The 19,363-nt window shown below is 35.5% G+C and overlaps 1 protein-coding gene across 2 annotated transcripts in view; it reads left to right on the plus strand.

Annotated features, from left to right (window-relative positions):
* The first annotated feature begins 478 nt into the window (after nucleotides 1–478).
* LOC149791093 (histidine N-acetyltransferase-like) overlaps nucleotides 479–19,363 on the plus strand; it is a 76,612-nt gene continuing 57,727 nt past the window's right edge. The window contains exons 1-3 of one of the 2 annotated variants that reach the window (XR_016423923.1): nucleotides 479–605; nucleotides 6,467–6,631; nucleotides 7,252–12,716. The gene's annotated coding sequence lies outside the window, so the exon portion shown is untranslated. Of the gene's footprint in view, nucleotides 606–6,466; nucleotides 6,632–7,251; nucleotides 12,717–19,363 lie in introns of those variants that run through there. The other variant, XM_089973010.1, reaches the window with a different exon arrangement.

Below are 19,363 nucleotides of genomic sequence, written 5' to 3' on the forward strand. Positions count from 1 at the left end.
GTCTCTAGAGTAATAATTCGAACAATGTTCAAAACGAGTTTCTTTGTCATGATATCACTTTTAGGACTGTATGACTGGTGTCAGGATAATGTGACTAGGTGGGACATCATGCTACATATCTGTTGCATGATGCCCCATTGCCCGACATGACTATAAACTGCTACACTGCAGACATCGTAGCGATATTACTGAAAACTTATGAAAGCCACGTTACAAATCAAACACACACACACACACCTTCCTACTTGTTCATGTCTTCTTGCTATAAAAAAAAAACCCCACATAAATACGCACATAAGCACTGTGCAGTAAAATGCAAAGTAGACAATGTTTTATTGACCCATTTATGTTTTATATAATATGAAGAAAATTAAGGAATAACAATATGGTATTTTGTCATCACACGCGATTTGAATTACATCATCCGGGACAAAACCTGCTTGAGAACAATTAAACTCACAATGTTTGTAGTGTTCAGACTGGTTCAGTGACGTAATCGACATTGAACCGATGGGAAGATTGTTTCAACTTTGAGGAAGAATATTCCGTTTGAGTTGATTTGAGACGTAGAAGATAAAGTCATTCATCAGCCTGCATAAGTACACGTAAGTGTTTTAATTTCACGCTTTTTAAACAATATTCGTTAAGGGCTAATGAACATAGTGTGGGTGGGTATGGCATAGATAACTGTTAGATACATAGGGCTGTTAGGGGGCATAACTGTTTCTGACTTAACGTTTTCTGTGGCCGCTTAGGTTCCATAACAAGGGTCTGCTTATACGGAATATTTTGAGATACATTTGGAATTTTGGAATGTTAAAAGGTTGGAACTCAACACAATAACCACCCGGAATCATGTTTATGGCACTAAACGGCCCGTGATTGTAAAAAAAAGAAGTATTTTTTCGAAACTTTGAAAATTATTTTAATTTTATTTCCATACGTTAAGAGGTGGTAATAATCATAAACACAGTAGGTCTTAAGCCGCCAACCCTTTTGAATGCATCCATGTATATTTCATATATCTGAGTAAGAAGCCTCAAATTCAGGAGTCCTATCTGGTAGTTTAGCTATAACTGCAATAACCGGTGCATCGGCCAAGTTATCCCTCAAATTCTAAGTGCATTGACCCCATTGTCGGAGAACGGCGTTGTGTGAAACTTGATTTAAAGATAAATTCTTGAGGTTATTTCAGACACACACACACACACACACACACACACACATATATATATATAGTGTGTATGTTTCTTCTTTTGAAATGTATGTATTCATTTAACTGAACGGTGTCCTGGCAAGAGTATACCTGTATGAATGTAGTCCTAGACAGCTCTATTCAAAATAATACAGATAAATGACAAAGAATGGTGTAAACGATGATTAGGGTTTGTTTCACATATTTCATATTCTTCTCTGCTAGAAACTTTCAGTAGAGAAAGTTTGATGTGCCACCTTCTCCTGCTAAGCATTTTTTTTTCAACATGTTGCCAATAGCTTACTTTATTGCATTTTTTATAATAGGAAAAGGCTGACTAAATAAATACATAAATGTTAAAAATAAAATAAAAATATCTTCATATATGTTAAATAGTTTATCAGAACTCAATTTATAAAAAATTAGGGTGTGCATAATGCTTACTATCGAGTATTTTGTAAATAATTAATGATATCATATTGAGAATTAATTTAGAAGTGCACTTTATTTTTAAAGAATTAGTAACCTTATTTATATGATATTAGAATACACTTTTACCAATTAAGAATTTCTGCAAAGTAGAATAATATTCTTATCTAGTTGTATACAGGGGACATAATTCATTAAAAAAAGAAAAAAAGGAAAAAGAAAAGGAAGAAAGAAAGAAAGAAAACGAAGGAAAAACACAATTAATGAATGTCATATAGTGTTTTTGAATTTAGACCTTTTGGATAAACCGTATTAAGACGGTGAATCCAAAAGGTTTCCTTTAGCGGATGTTCCATTTCAGAATCAGCTTTAACAATAGGTTGAGGGAGAATCTTGCAAGGTATGGGAAATTTTGTTAAAATGTGTGGCAACTTGAGATGAAAATGATTGATTGATATCATTTTTTTATATCTGATCCATGTTTTTTCATACGTTTAGATATTTGTTGACTGGTTTATCCAATATACTGGATGCCACATTTTTTGCATGTTATCAAATAAATAACATTTGATGTTGCACAGTTAGTATCATAACGCATATTAAAAGTTTATTTTATAATTTATAATGATTAATATATATATATAAAGTACAGATTAGTATATATATAAAGTACAGATTAGTATATATATAAAGTACAGATTAGTATATATATAAAGTACAGATTCATTTAAGAACAGGGGCAGTCATTATACCATTGCAGTTGTAAAACGTAGCAAGAAATCTTGACTATTATTGCATAATTATTGGAAAATATGAAATCATTGTGAACGCAGCATTGTCTTTGATTGACCAGGTACTTACACATATCCTAACTCGCTTAATTAGCAGAAATTAGTTATTCTAATTAAGTTGTCAAAAATTATTTTGTCATTTACTTTTTCTGCCAAATGAAAAAGATGTATCTGATAACCTGATAATACATAAGCTGCTTGGTATATTTTTTTTCACTCCTTCATTTCATTTAAGGATGGTAATTCGTGTTTATATATACACTACAGTGTAATGTTCATTTCATTTAAGGATGGTAATTCATGTTTATATATACACTACAGTGTACTGTTCATTTCATTTAATGATGGTAATTCATTTTTATATATACACTACAGTGTAATGTTCAGTGTTTACTCATCATGTAAGTTTCTTTGGTTGGAATGGTGATGCTATTTTACTTGTGCAGAAAACTACACAGCATTCTAGGTAATAATTCTTGGGATTGAAAATAACTTGTCAGTTTTATTGTGTGGTTTTCTTTTTGTTTCTTAGTACTGTTTTTGTACAAGAAAAATTTATGTTTATAATATTAAATTAGCATTGTAGTTTCTAAGAAAATTTCTTTGTAGTGTGTTGATATGAATTTCTAAGATATTATTAAAATGTTGCTTTTTATTTTTATTTTAATCCTTTTTAAATTGAGGGACTCAAAAAATTATGGCAAGGATGCTCAGGTTTAGGTTCGGGATTCTTGACTACCATGAATGAAGAGTACAGGACTCTTCATCCTGAAATTCTGTGGAGAGCACTGTCATTACAGAGTGAATGGTTATGACATTTAGGGTACACAATACATAATGCACACATAATGCATAATACACATGATAGATAATAGACACAATACATAATATACACACAATGCATATGGTACAGATAATACACACAATACATAATTGACACACAATACATATTGTACAGATAATACACACAATACATAATATACAGATAATACGCACAATACATAATATACAGATAATACACACAATACATAATATACACACAATACATAATATACAGATAATACACACAATATATAATGTACAGATAATACACACAATATATAATGTACAGATAATACACACAATATATAATGTACAGATAATACTCACATTACATAATATACAGATAATACACACAATACATAATATACAGATAATACACACATTACATGATGTACAGATAATACACACAATACATAATATACACACAATATATAATGCACACATAATACATAATACACATGATAATACACACAATACATAATAGACACACAATACATAATGCACAAACAATACATAATATACATATAATACAATAATAACAGATACACAATACATAATGCACAAACATTACATAATACACAGATAATACACACAATACATAATAGACACACTATACATATAATAATGCACAATACAAATAGACACAATACATAATGCACAACCAATACATAATATACAGATAATATACACGATAGATAATATACACACAATACATAATAGACACACAATACATAATATACAGATAATACACACAATACATAATAGATAATACAAATATAAGCATTACCCATGGTCCACTTTGTAGAAACCTTATACAATGTCCTCTCTTCTTGCAAGAGGTGTGGGTTGATGGATTGTACCTTCTTTCACAGTGTCTGCTTAATTTGGTTCTCGTTATCTAGAGGTTGACCGCCCTCAATAGTGTTGCCCAGTTTGAGTAAATATAAATATAAGTGGTGAAACTTATAAGTGGAATAGATAGAGATCTGAGCAGATATATAGAATAAACTAACACGAGCCCCTGTACTTGTTAACAAACAATTTAATCATTTACGTAAAACAACTATGAGAATTCATTACATCAGGAATATACTCTGGTTTTGGATATGAAACTTCCACTGAATTACAAAAAAATAAATATATTTAAATAAAGTAGCTAATCTGTTTTACTGATAGATTTAGTTCATCATAGGATCGAGTGAACAATCGAAGTCAATGCCTTGTGCATAATCTGTTTCTTCATTCACTCCACTTCCGCTGTAGCTGTTCCTTTGACTTTCGTCGGTCTTGCCTTTTTCAGTCTTCACTCTGGGTGTAGCACATAGATTCACAGATACATGGATTTTAGGATAAGTACATCTCACTATATGTCTCAGAGATAGTCTCAGAATATGTTTCAGAATTAATACGTCGCAGAGCTGATATTTCGCAGAATTCATTTCATGATATGTCTCAGAGGTATTATGCAGCAGGAGCTATTTTCTCCCTTTAAAAAAAATATAAATAGAGACAACCTAAATTTCCTGTTATTTATGAATACAAGGACTTGAATTGTCCCCCTCTCATTATCAGATGTTACTATCAGTAGGCTCCACATGTCCTATTATGAACCTAGTTAGTTTAATGGCTAATTCATCTCGCATTAACATCACACAATAGTGCCACACAAGGCATAACGGTTCTGAGCCAGCCTCAGTTTACACAAGTGGATACATGAGATATATTGCATGGCTTACTACGTCATTTCAGTCTATACACACTCATCCTTAAAGGCACAAAAGTGCAGTGCGTCTGTAATTTTGTGAATGTTACAGATCATGTAATTAGTGAAATGTGTCAACTTATAAGCTGAAATAATTTTTTAAAAACTAGAGTTTAAGAACATTAAATTGGGCAGTTGATAAATAAACGAGAGAAAATGACTTTTTGTGGGGGCCCGCTTTAATTTAAACTTGTAGGTCACGAACTGTTATGGAAGCCTCACGTGATCACAGAAACATATACGTCATCTTCGTCCAGTGGGCGGGTTATGAGTCACGTGGTTGTAATTTAAATATCTACTATAAACAAAAATGGCAGACACATGTGAGAGTCAAAAACGTAAAGGTCACCTGCGCTTGTCACCTTCAGAGAAGAAACGTCGAAAAATTGTCAGAGAAACTGAACGGGACTTATCAAGGATTCGTCTTGGGGACCAGTTTGTTCGATGGAAAGCATTGATGTAAGAGTTAGGACTGGCATCAGACACTGAAATGGCGAAGTTGTTGGACAGGTAGGCCAATATCTGTGTTAAATTGTGATACAAATTAGTTTCCCCAGAATCAATGCCTATGATGTCTATGTATAAGTGTTCTCCATTTTTCAATATCTTGTGCCTACTATATGTTTGAAAGCACACTGTTTTATTAATACAATGTTTGTACAAGGACTTGCTTTGTAATATTCCCAAAATTGATGTGATCGGCAGATCAATATTTCACTTAGTGACTGCATTGGGTGTATTGTATGTTGGGGTGGAATATATTTTTTATTTTTTATAACAGCGTGCTCATAAAGGTCATTTTGTACTCTGTCAATTATCTTCCTGAGACAGCTTTTTTAAATTCGGCGAGGGAACTTAGATACATTTTTTAAATTTGGCGAGGCAACTTAGATACATTTATAAGCATTATCATTATTTATATCATCTCTATCCCTCTCTCTCACACACACACACACCTTAGGTTAATGTGACATGCACATTACTTGCATAAAAGTCTAATAACCTTATCATGTAAATGTGATGGAACAAATAATAAGATTTTGTTGTACATCTTTCAGCTACTAGTAAATCTATTATAAAGCACTGTATTGACTACAATTACAAAAGGATCTCTTGTCATGATAGGAAAGGATGTTGTAAAGACCAATTTAAATGTTTTTATTCTCAACTTAATAATAAATTACTGTATATATTTACCATTTGAAGATCTGAAGAAGTTAGAATTCATAAGATGTGTGCACATGATACATGTATAGTGACTCTCCTTCTCAAGTCTTTGGTAATTTCAGGTATAATATATGCACATCAGGTATAAACAATTCCATGACACTCTATCAATAAACACTTCAGTAAAGATTTTATGTATGTAAAAATTACCAACAGTAATGATTATTTAATAATTGTATTAATCTGTTAGCAGATTAAAAATAACACATGTTACAAGATACATGTTTTTGATAATTGCAGAAGCACTGCTGCGCTTTAAGTTTTTAATCAGCAGATCATGATGTACAGTGCCAAGAGATTTTCCTACATCCCTCCTGTGTACAGGATTACGAATGAGCTAGCTGCTTTGGATCACAATATCCATCGTGGCTGAGGTGTAATGAGAAACAAAGAAGGGGAGATAGTGTAAGCTTGTTTCACTACAGGAAATTAGAAATAATTTTATATATTGGTTGTACATTATGATCCCTGCCTGGGGATCAGACGAATGGAATATTATTCACATGTACAAGTCATGAAAACTTTGTATTAGATACAAGTCATTTTGCAACAATCGGCACACATTTATATTTGTGGTAAGGAATCTTAATATTTTCATGCATACAGATCTTGTAATTAGTATTGTTATCATTCTAGTGGATATTTATTTTGATTTGAGCAATGCAAGTCTAATAATTAGATCCAGTGATATGTATAGCACGTTCCCAGGGGATTGACCCACTTTATTAAGGATATATGGGGTTTATGGAATATCCTCAGGACGTTTGGGGTAGATGCTGTCATCATGATGATTACTAACTAATACCTGTTCATGAAAACATGTTGCTTTCTAAAGGAATGGGCAAAAATGCATCCTGTCTCACATAGTATTTTGTGGATAGAACAAATAGGAACAAAAACAACCCTTCATCAACTCCTTCTTGGGAAATGATCATGAAGTTCTAATATTGAGTTACAAGTTAATATGGGTTAGCATGGGGATGCATGTCACACATGTTAAGAAAACAAAATTTTCTTTAAAACAGGCATCGATGTTACAACAAAAAAAAGCGGCAGATTGTCCGTGTACCCTTGCAAGGAAAAGAAAACATCCCCACATCTGGGAGCTTATATAGAAAGCCCTCATCTGTCAACTTGAGGGAAAGTAGGGCATGCAGAGGAGAAGAGAACTAAAGGAAGATGATCCCAGGAGAATTTGTAGAAACCTGGCACCTCAAGAACCACCATCAACTCTAGTTTTGGTGTGGTGAAGGAGATCTCTCGATTTTAGTTATGTAAAATATGAAACAGTGTCTGATATATGGAGGTGTCTGTTAAGGCAGGTTACACTTTATATAATATCCTGAAATATTAGTAGTTGAAAATAAAATAATGTATAATATTGTATGCGCAGTTGCTGAAAACTTTTTATATTGATTATTCATGATCTTTGTGCTGACATTTTTTATAGGCAGAAATAGACTGGTGTTAAAAAAAATCTGAAAGCATTATTGTTTGATGCAGTATTATGTGCATTTATAAGAAAACAATGAATAAAATCAATTGTATTCATTTATATACAAACTCATACATGCAAGAAAGTGTTTAAGTTCATGCAAGCCTATAGAGGATGAAGCCAGTGTATTGTCCATCTGGATATTTGTCATGTATCTGCCAGAAACAGCAAAAGGGAATTACATGTCTCTGTCCAGACCCGAGCCTTCCATATTACTGTAGTATGAACTGCCTATAGGTAGCATGACTGTTGGCACTCATCAAGTCAACTTTATCGTTGAGGACAAGAACATTTTGTCTGTACATCCTGGACAAGGCAAATACAGCCTCATCAAGGATTAGATCTTGAAAAATCTGAAAAATTATTTCAATTGTAACAGGCTATTTCTAAAGTGTAATAAAAATGTATTTTAAGAAATAATAGGAACATGCACTTATTCAAATGTTATTCATCTTCGATCAGAAAATTCCACTGTGAAATACACGTGGATCAAAACTGCACATGGTTTTTATTTTGACATGAACACTGAGAGTTCCATCGCAACTAGAACTGATAGTTTATGTTAAGATGGACAGCTCAAAGTTTTTGGGGAGCATTTCTAAAAGTCAGAGACTCCTGCATTGGGATCAAATAGGAATGGCTGATTGCAGCTTAGATTCGTTTAGTATAGTGAGGTGCCCACATTGAAATCAGGTAATGAAAAGAATCTACTCGATGAGTATCAATTGTAAATTAAAACAAAGTCCTTATCATTTGCATATGTATGCATTTCAGTTTTCGGACGGCTTACAATTTTAAAATTCTTTCACAGTGGTTGCAAAAAAATAATATTTACAACATTCATGTAGGTACATCAATTATCAATCTTTGAGAGTCCACCTTGGAAATGGAATTCATTGTAAATGTAATGTAAGAGTAACTATCAAAGTTTTAATTCTGTGTGTAAATTGATGCAGTATTTTGATTTTATTGGTACAAAGTGCAAGTTGTACATTCATAGGCATGTGCTACACATATCCTGTATACAGAAAGAGGTTTTCTGTAATGTAGCCAACATACCTGTCAAGTTATTCATACCTTTTGTGATATATATTTTGTACATAAAACTTTTAAGCTTTGGCAATAACATGCTCAAAGAATATATAAAAGTTATTGAAAGAATTAAAGAAGTTTCAAAATTGCCATTGAATTGAGTAAATTTGTTATACAGAAATCATTTGCAGTAATCACCAGTTCAAAGGTGGAAACATTGAATTCCAAGCAGACTGGGCAATTAAAATTCTTACCCAAAAATGTTAGATCAGATATGAAGAAAAAAATAGTTTCTTGCAAGCCTTCATGTCAGTCTAAATTCTGGTTATTAAAACAATTTAGGATTATTAAGTCCTTAAGTTTATCATGATATTGCATATATAGTATTATCTTAACATATTTTGGGGCTTTAGAAATACACATTAAGGCATGCATTATATTTAAAACAGAAGAATAAAAGTGCAGCATTTATTTTACAAGACTTAAATGGATATATGAATTCTGTACATGTCTAATTTTTTTATAAAAATGCAATCTAGTCAGGTCTGATTGCTGAACTCCAAAGTAAGATTGCATAGACTTTTTGTTACATTTTTGTATGTTTAAAAAATAAAACTAATAAATGTATTACTTAAGTGGGTTTATTAATTAAATTGAAAAAAGAGCAAGTTGACCTTAATAGTATTGAATGTTTGTATGCCACTAGCATAGATCACTAATACCTATATATTAAATGATTTTAGCTAATATACCTTTAGGCCCTCATAAAAAGGAATTTATCTATTTTAAGTGTATCTCTGAAGCCGCTGTATATATTGGTTTGGAAGAAGGAAATAGAGTTGGCATTTCTAATCTCAACTGGAATACTATTCCAGAGCAAAGTTCCAGAGTACTGGAAACATTTTTTGAATAATTCCTTATTTGTTTTGGGAAATTTATACTGTTTGGTAGACATGGATCACAGGTGTGGAGTATTACCAGGTAGCCTATACTGGAATGGTGATTGTAAATATTCAGGAACACTATTATTGGATATCATGTACATTAATTTGGCTTTTCTCAACCGGATTCAGTCTTGAATAGGTAATAATTTTAACTTACCAGCTAAAATTTTCCTTGCTTTCTTTCTGGATTGATATAGCCTGAATGCACTTGTTTTAAGATATGCCAGCTTTGCTGTGATTTTATCATTTGAATTACTCAACACTGTGTTACAGTAGTCTAAATAGGATTGTATGTAACTGTTATAAAATAGTTTTCTTCACCTTATCCTACTGAAAAGCCATAAACTTGAATTAACCTTTTTACTGACATGTTCAGTTTATGATAGGTTATTATCTACCAAAACACCAAGTAGTCTATCATGACAAACCATTTGCAAATTTGTATCCTTCCATGTCAGACATAGTTCATCAGTTCCAAGATTTGTTCTTTTTTGCCATGTTGAGATAAGTAATATTTTAGTTCTTCCAGTGTTTACCACTATGCCATTGCATGTGTACCAGTTGTCCAGTTTGTTTAGGGCATCCTGTAAATAAATTTCTAGTTTGTGCTTTGTGTTTTGGATGTCTGACAATGTTGTGTCATCTGCATAGAGATCTGTAGATGAAATTGAGTCCCTTAATAACAAGTGGTAGGCCACTAATAAAAGGAATCAATAGTAATGGACCTAAATTGAACCTTGTGGTACTCCATATCTAATTGTTCCAGATTCTGACAGAACATTATTTATATAAATATGTTGTGTTCTCTCACTTAAGTTTGAAGTAAACCATCTAATTGTGCTTTCATCACATTGATTGATTTTCAGTTTCTTCAAAAGGATTTCATGTACACCAACCCAAAAACTTTCCTGAAATCTACAAATAGAGATCCTATTATTCAACTTTGATCAAGTGGTTGAAGCCATTTATCAGTTAGAGAGATCAAGTCAGTCTCACATGAATGTTTATGTCTAAAGCCTGACTGAATAGGGTGAAACAGCAACTGTTTCGTTAAATATGACATGAACAAGTTATGGACATATTTTTCAATCAATTTTGACAAGTTTTGATTGTATTGAAATTGGCTGGTAGTTATCAGCATCATTCTTAGAACCAGATTTGTGTATAGGCATTACTTTTGCAGTTTTCCATATTTTGGGGACAGATGAGGTTGCAATATTTAAATTGATTATGAATGTTATGCTATCTGAAATAGCTGAGGCAGAAGTTTTAATGAGTGGTGGACCAATCTGATCAAGTCCTGTAGCTTTCTTAATATCAAGTTTACTGAGACATTTTTTAGCTGTTTTTTTATACCTGTGGGATAGAGAAACATACCTCCTTAGGGATGTTTTCAGTTCAATTTAGTTGTTTTCTATCACTGGTTCTTTTAACTTAGTGGTAACGTTAGTGAAAAAAAAATCACTCAAAACATTTGCAATGTCATTGTCATCAGTGACTTTTGTGTCATTTACCAGAAGTGAGTGAATTTTATTTGTCTGATCTTTGTGTCTTACCCATATGAGTTCACTGAAGACTTTCAAAATGGAGTTTGTGTTGCTCTTTGTGTTGTGTTTTCAAGCATTGATTGATAAAATGTTTTTTTTATAGCCTTTTCAATCATACATGTTATGTTATTTCCCCATACTTGATATTGTGCATGGTTTCCCATAGCTTTCATTTGGTCTCGTGTCTTCATAGTATCTAGGATTTCAGTAGTAAATCAGTTAGGTTGGATTTCATACTTTACTCAATGTACTTTTAGTGGTGCATGCTTAGAGACTACATCCATAAATCAGTCCACACCCTTAGAGCTTCACATATGTCATCAAAATTTTGGATAATATTCCATGGAACTTTATATAAGTCATCTTGAAATTGTTATTTACTTCAAGATCTGTAAGTGATAGTTTTATGTGTATTTTTCCTATTTCTGTTGCATTTAACCTTTCTTGTCAAAACAGTAGGATAGTGGTCACTAAGACCAACATTTGGTACAGTAACATAAGCCACATTGTTTGGTAGGTTGGTATAAATGTGATCAATAAGAGTGCTTGATATTTCTGTTACTTGTGGGCTCATTTACCAGCTGGACTAGGCCTAATGATTCAAAACATTCCATCCAGTTACTCCTTATTTGAGTGTTGAGTAGGTCCTTATTGACACTGCTGAGTATATATGTTACTTTCTCCTGTGCAAGAACATTTTCTATTTGTTTCAAAAAGTTATCATTCCAAATTGCTTTGGATGAAGGTGGCCTATAAATGAAACCAACTAGAAATGATTCTGCATTATTTTGAGAAATTTCCACCCAAATACTCTCAGTTTCATGTGACCCCAAGTCAGGTCGCCTTTCTGCATTTACATCTTGTAATGTATACAAGACACACACACAACGCTGTCTCTCTGTCCCTGCGTAATGGTTTATTGTAGCGTTGACAGTGAAATAGATTATCATTGTGGTTAGCATTTAATTTGGTTTCAGTGAGTCTTAAAACATGCGTATTATTTTCCTTGGAAGACAACATTAACTTAATCTGTTCTGTTTTTTACACTATACCTTGTACATTTAAGTGACCCATGTTAAAACCTTTTGTATTTAGTTTCATATCAATTATATGTATTTCATCATGCAGTGGGGTACTCTATGATATTGTCTCCATAATACTTTTACGATTTTGGTATTATATAAGGTGGCCATATAAATGAGGTGGCCTCTGTATTTTCTATGGTATCTGTGCATGGTCTTCCTTTATCAAATCATATTGGGGTGGGGTGTTGAGTAGCAACAAAAAGTAAAGCAGTTTAAACATACATTGTTTGGTAAAATAACTAATCCTTTAATACAAGCATGCATTTTCTAAGTTGTGCAAAACACTCCTGTAAAACATTAGAGCCTTTGCCAAGTTACTTAGTAACAAACATTTTTCAATATCTATCAATACTTGTTTTGCAAGATATAAATAAACAATTACCCTCATTCTTGTCTGAACTATGTGTAGAGCTTGGTCAGCTTAGTTTTTAGGCTGCACAGCATGTCTTCCTCCTCTCCCCCATCTGGTTTTTCAACTTCTTGCTCCATGCCTCATCCTTCCTCTCCCTCTTAAAGGTTGCTCTAGAATTGAGCTTGAAAGTGAGCTGATTTAAGTCTATCTAATGAATTTTAATATGTAAAAGTATTTCATAATTTGACAATATATTCATGATTACTTAACAAACTTATAGGAATATAGTGCTAACGTTGGATCAGAAATTAATACATGAAAGGTTGTGATTTGATGGAAGTTTTTTGGGGCTCGATCAGATTAAGTGTTGGGTGGGGTGGAGATCCAAAATTTAAAAAGGGCCCCTACTTTCCTCGAATAGGCACCAAAGCAAAGTCTATGTGTCTATTTACTCAGTGTGCACAATACCCAATAAACATGTGCAAGAATAAAGCTGTGGTCAAACTTCAGCTGACAAGTGACTGTACGTTTGTGTGTGTACTTTGTTATGATCTGGTCCCGAGTTTTGAACCTGGATTCCATATTCTAGCCACCGATTTGGAAAAAAAAAGCTTATTTAAAACCTTGTGTATGTAAAGTATTAGCTTGGAGAAGCATATAAATTCTTTTCCACTTTGTTTGAAACGTCAGAAAGATGGGTGTTAGAGGTCCACTGGTGACAATCTGGTTAGAATTTATAAATTGATTAATGAGTGGTGGGGACGTGAGGGAGTACGAATTATAATGGGCAAGAAATAGAGTGAGTACCTGTGGGTTTTTGCAATACTGTACAGAGCACGTCGATTTAAATTATTCTCGTACCACAAAAACTTTGAAATATAACTATAAAAGTAGTTCTACATACATTTCATTGTTTCCTCTCAAAATTAAAATTAGAAAGGAAAAGGATAAGAAGAAAAGAGCGAGATCAGAAGAAAATCGTACTCGCCGTTGTTGACATTTGGGCAGTCTCGTAGCGTGGTTGTGTTTTACGTCATCATCTTCAGTGTTTACAATGTGGCCTATAATTATGCAAATTTCGGTCACCGGAGTTATGTGTGTTATTCATTCGGGATCTGCCGATCACTGCCGAGCGGGTTTTAAACATGGAGACGATAGATTCGTTACTCTACGTACGACGATTTCAAAGAGCTCGTATTTCATAACGAGAACTCCTACTTACTTGATATTACCCCCAGAATTGCCTTTTAAACAGTATTTAATCAGTTGATATTAATAAATGTCCCAACATTTTTGCAAGAAAATTCACCCTCAGCTGCACTATTGTGCCTTTAATCATACGTGAAATCTTCTAAATTTGGTGAATTCACATTTTAATGCATACAGTTCTTATAACCTGATTCTTATGCAAACAAGACGACTAATTCAAACAATTTGTCAAACTTATGTAAATAATAATGTACGTCTTCCTATTCATGAACTCAACAGTTATCCTTCATATAGCAAATTGATACACGAATATAAAATAGATTCATGCAAATATAAGTAAATAATTTCAGCAAAGCATTATATATGGCATCAACAAATTACATGGAATTGTCACAACGACCTTTGTTTTCAACGTTCCTCGCTTATATTGCCAAATTTGTTCATCGGTTTTCCTTCAACAACAGTTTCACAAGAGAATTTCTCCCAAATTTCTCTCGGAGTCTTCTTTACATTTGTTTTTCTCTTGCAGAAAAGGTTAGACTGAATAAATTTTTGATGTATGTGATATTAAAACTAGGACATTTATTGTAGGAAACACCCCCATTATTTAGCGTAACAAATCAGGAGTAAGTATATTTCCTGGCTTTTTCCAGAGGCACCACATCTGGGGTCAATTTGAACTACTACGTTGCGACTACTGGTTAATGGAAAGTTGGGACAGTTTTACCATGAAATCAAAGTTTACTGTGTCCCTAATAGTCCGTATGTCTGCTGTATAAACAAATGCTTAATTAAGAATAAAATTATCCCCTCGAAAACACATTACCGATCATGGCAGTATGGCGATTTGATACGCGCCTGTCCACATAAATCTAATTAACTGTTCTCTGGTTGCAACTAATCTGTTCTTCATAGATCGCCAGATATTTGCCACTTCGCAACATACTACACACAATACATAATATACACATAATACATAATATACACAATCCATAATACACACACAATATCTAATATACGCAATACATAATATACACAATATATAATATAAAAATAATACATACAATGCATGATATGCAAACAGTGCATAATATACACACAATACATAATATATAGATAATACATGTGTGTTGTGATGTGATTTGTATTTTTAACGTAGCTTTAACAATGTTTCAGTCAGATCGCTACAATGTCTGCACTGTGGCAGTTTATAGTGATGTCTAGCACTGAAGCATCATGCAGCAGACATGTAGTATGCTTTCCCACCCAGTCACATTATCCTGACACCAGGCCGACCAGCCCAAACACTAGCCTCTTAACTGAGTGCTAAGCGAGGCAGCTGTTAGTACCATTTTCTTTTTATAAGTCTCTGGTATGACTTGGTTGGGGATTGAACCCACAAAAGATGTTTTCACGTCCTCCAGGAATCTTGCTGCAGTGAGGTTAATGACTAAAGATAGGTTCTTGGATGCACTTTTCGCACGCTCGGTGAGCCACGCAGAAATTAGGAATGTGAATGCCGGCCATAAAAAAATGAAATTCCCTTAATTTTTGTGGTCATCATCTTCCTGTTAGGGCTGGTAATTTTGAATGTAGCATTCATGTTCCAAGTCCATGATTTGGTGACAAATGTGACATCGCTTCTTTCCTGAACATACATGTGCCTTGGCATTATTGGTAAGTATGCCTTGTCCACATGTGGGGCACAGTCTCAAGAGTTGACAAGCACTTTTCTGTTGTGAACCTTGCGATTTTAGATATTGTTGGTAACAGGCAGAGCTGACAAAGTACGCTGACAAGCAGGGCAATGCACTCGTTCTTGTCCTTCGTCCAGACAGGGTTGAGATGCCAAACATCCTGAACATTTCGATCCACAATGTTTGCATTGCACTCGATTGTTATAACCATAGTCACATTTCTTACAGTAATATCTTTATCCCAGGAATGCAGTGATACTGGTAATGGTATCGAAATGTTCATTGTGATAATAAACATGAATGTATTTTACAACCTTAAAATCTTTGCCTCAAAACAACAGAGGCCCACGTCTTTTCTCTTGTGAGGCGTATAGAGTCCAGGTTTCACTAGCGTACAGGAGAGTGCTTAGCACGCAGGCAAGGTACACTGTGATCTTGGTGTTCAGGGTCAGCATACTGTCGTTCCACACTCTCTGTGACAACCTGTAGAGAGCTGTTGATGCCTTTCCAATCCGCTTGTTGAGCTCAGCATTGAGCGAGAGGTTGTTGATGATGGTAGAGCCGAGGTACATGAACTGACTGACCACCTCAAGTTCGTAGTTGTTGATGAAGATGCTTGGGGAGTCCGCAACCTGAACCATCATGTTTGTTTTCTTTAGGCTTATGGTCAACCCAAACTCATCGCAAAGTGGTTCATCAGGCACTGTAGCTCAGCTTCTGTGTGGGTGACTAGAGCAGCATCGTCTACGAAGAGCATGTCCCTGATGGTGACTTAATGCACTTTGCACTTTGCCTTCAGACGTGAAAGGTTGAACAGTCTGCCGTCTGATCGCGTGTGCAGGTAGATCCCTTCTGTGGACGTCCCAAAGGCGTGCTTGAGCAGGACTGCGAAGATGCCTAAAAGCATGGGGGCAAAGATGCAGCCACGTTTCACTCCACTGCGGATGTCAAAGGGATCGGATGTTGAGCCATCGTACTGTACTGTGTCTTTCATGTCATCGTGGAAGGACTGGATCATGCTTAGCAGCTTTGGAGGGCATCCAATTTTTTTCCAGGATTGTGAAGAGTCCATCTCTGCTGACCAGATCGAACGCATTGGTGAGGTCTATAAAGGCCAGGAAGAGGGGTCGGAACCCGCACTGAAACTCTGGATACACTCTGTCAGCAAACGTCTGCAGTCTGTTCAGGATGACGCGTGCGAATAACCTATGATGCTGAGAAGGGATATGCCCCTGTACTTGTTGCAGTCGCTTCTGTCGCCCTTGTTCTTGTATATGGCATTGCACCTTCATCACCGCACTGGCAGAGGAGGTCGTGCAGGTGTATGAGCAGCACGCTACAGCCACACTTGATGACTGCTGCTGGGATGCCATCCTTCTCTGGAGCTTTACCTAAGGACAGTTTCTCTAAGGCCTTCCTTAGTTCGGCTACAGTAGGTTTCTTGTCTAGTTCGGCCATGAGAGGGAGGTTTTCAATGGCGTTGAGGGCATCACTGGTCACATGGTTCTCTCTGGAGTACAGTTCAGAGTAGTATTTCACCCAACGCTCCATCTGCTTGCCCTTGCTGTGGATGGTATCACCTGCGGAAGACTTCAGTGGTGCTGTCACTTTCTTCGTGGGATCTATTGCTTTCATTATGGCATTGTACCTGCCTCTTATTTTTCTGCTGCTGACTGGATGCACTTACAGAGCTGAAGCCATTATTCATTGGCACACTGCCGTGCTAATCTCTGCACTTTGCTTCTGGTAGACCTGTATGCCTGTAGTGTATTCTGGCAGGGGGATTGCTTGTATTTCAGGTAGGCACTGCAACGCTCTTCTATGGCTTGCATGAGTGTGGCAGAGTTAAACTCAAACCAGTCATTGTTCTTTGATTGCTTCTCACCAAAAATCCATGTAGCTGTGCTGTACACAGTCTCTCAGATCCCATCTTTCTTTGGCACTGCCTTTGGGAGGTTCCGAATCAAACGTCTTGGAAAGAGCATAGGTGAATTCCTCAGCCTTGTCTGGATATGACATTTTGCTCACATCTATGGGTGGTTTACCCTTTTACCTGGAACGGCGGATCTTCTTGGGCTAAACCCTCATTTTGCAGCACATCAGCGAGTGGTCGGTGTCGCAGTCAGCACTGTGAAAGGTACGGGTAAGAAGCAAACCCTTCATGGCTGACCGTCTTGTTAAGTCCAGCTGGTGCTAGTGTCTAGACCGGAGATGCATCCAATACACTTTATGCTGTGGCTTTGTCTGAAAGAATGAATTAGTGATGATGAGGTCGTGGTACGAGCACATCTCTTGAAGGCGCTTCCCATTCTCATTCATCTTCCCAACGCCAAACCTGCTAAGAGAGGATTGCCAAGAGTCATGGTCAGCACTAACGCTAGCGTTGAAGCCGCCCAGCAAAATCAAATTCTCTTTCTTGAGAATTTTGTCGATGAGCGAGTTTAACTCATCATAAAACTAATCCTTGGTGTCTGCTGAGGCGCTTAGTGTGGGAGCATAAACGCTGATCAGGTTGACAGGCCCATTTGTGGTGTGGAGGCGAAGGGGTAGCAGTCTTCAACCTCCTTGTTGGCAGGGTTCTATCATTCCCAGCAGAGTGTTCCTGACAGTGAATCCGACACCAAGGCTCTTTCTTTGCCAGAAGAATGTGTAGTTTTTTTCTCTGAGGGACCCGGAATATGGTAGTTATGTCTCTTGTAGCGAAGTGATGTCGACCTGGAGTCTTGCCAGTTCGTATTTGATGACTGAAATATTTCGAACGTCGCTAATTGCCTGGAGATCATCTGAAAGCCAAGTCAGCATGGTTCGGATATTCTAGGTATCTAGCTTGAGGATTGGCGGTTTCCTTATTGGTTTTCTTTTGTTATTTTTGGTGCAGTAGTTGCAGTCCGCTTGTCAGGTACTCACGTACCTTAAGCCTTACGCACCCAGCAAGGCAGATATGAGTGGTGTCGACAACAATATCAGCAACAATGTACAATTAAAGAAGGGGCCCTTTTGATTATGAGATAGTTGAGTAAAGTGTCATTTTCTGTGTATAATACCCAATATATTTTATGACCATTGGGGAAACACTATAATCAGCAAGGCAAATCAAATTAAAAACTAAGCTATACACATGACACTGCAAATATATCTTTAAAAACGTGCACAGCTGTGCGTGAAAAACGTGAAAAAAGGAAACCGTATGTTCTTTAGGCCCGCATTTAAAATCATCTCGCATCTTTCTTTTCGTTAGAGATTAACAAACACACTTATGGAATTTGCATATGATTTGTATGCTTTAAAAAGTCTCTTCGATAGGTGTCTCGATCAAACAATCAAATATGTTCTTGATTGGACTGTTTTTACTTGACTTTAAAGATGCTGAAATGTGAGGATTTGAAACCCCCCTTTCGGGACATAATTACTATATTTTCCCCCCGTTTTTCATAATATTATGTTTATATATTGCATTGGAAGCAGAGTGATTGCGGTATATCCATACCACATGCTCTAGAGGCACTTTAATGCATCACTTTTTTGAAGGGTAGGTCGCTGGTTCCTTCCGGAGTTTTCCCGGGTTCTTCCTCCACCATTAATACTGGCCACCATACATAGCCTATTGTGTGCTGAAAAATGGCATTAACCCCAACAACAACAACTTTTTTCAAGGTCAAAATCTGCCTTTATTTAACCTTGTCATTTGCAACTGAACCATGTTTTTTCTGCATTTTATTGTTATTATTATACAGTAAATACAGACAAAGCTTGACCTTAAATACAGTGAAAGCCGA

This window comes from Sinohyriopsis cumingii, chromosome 10 (genome assembly GCF_028554795.1).
Source record: "Sinohyriopsis cumingii isolate HCF-2022 chromosome 10, ASM2855479v2, whole genome shotgun sequence".
In the NCBI taxonomy this organism is placed as follows: Eukaryota; Metazoa; Mollusca; class Bivalvia; order Unionida; family Unionidae; genus Sinohyriopsis; species Sinohyriopsis cumingii.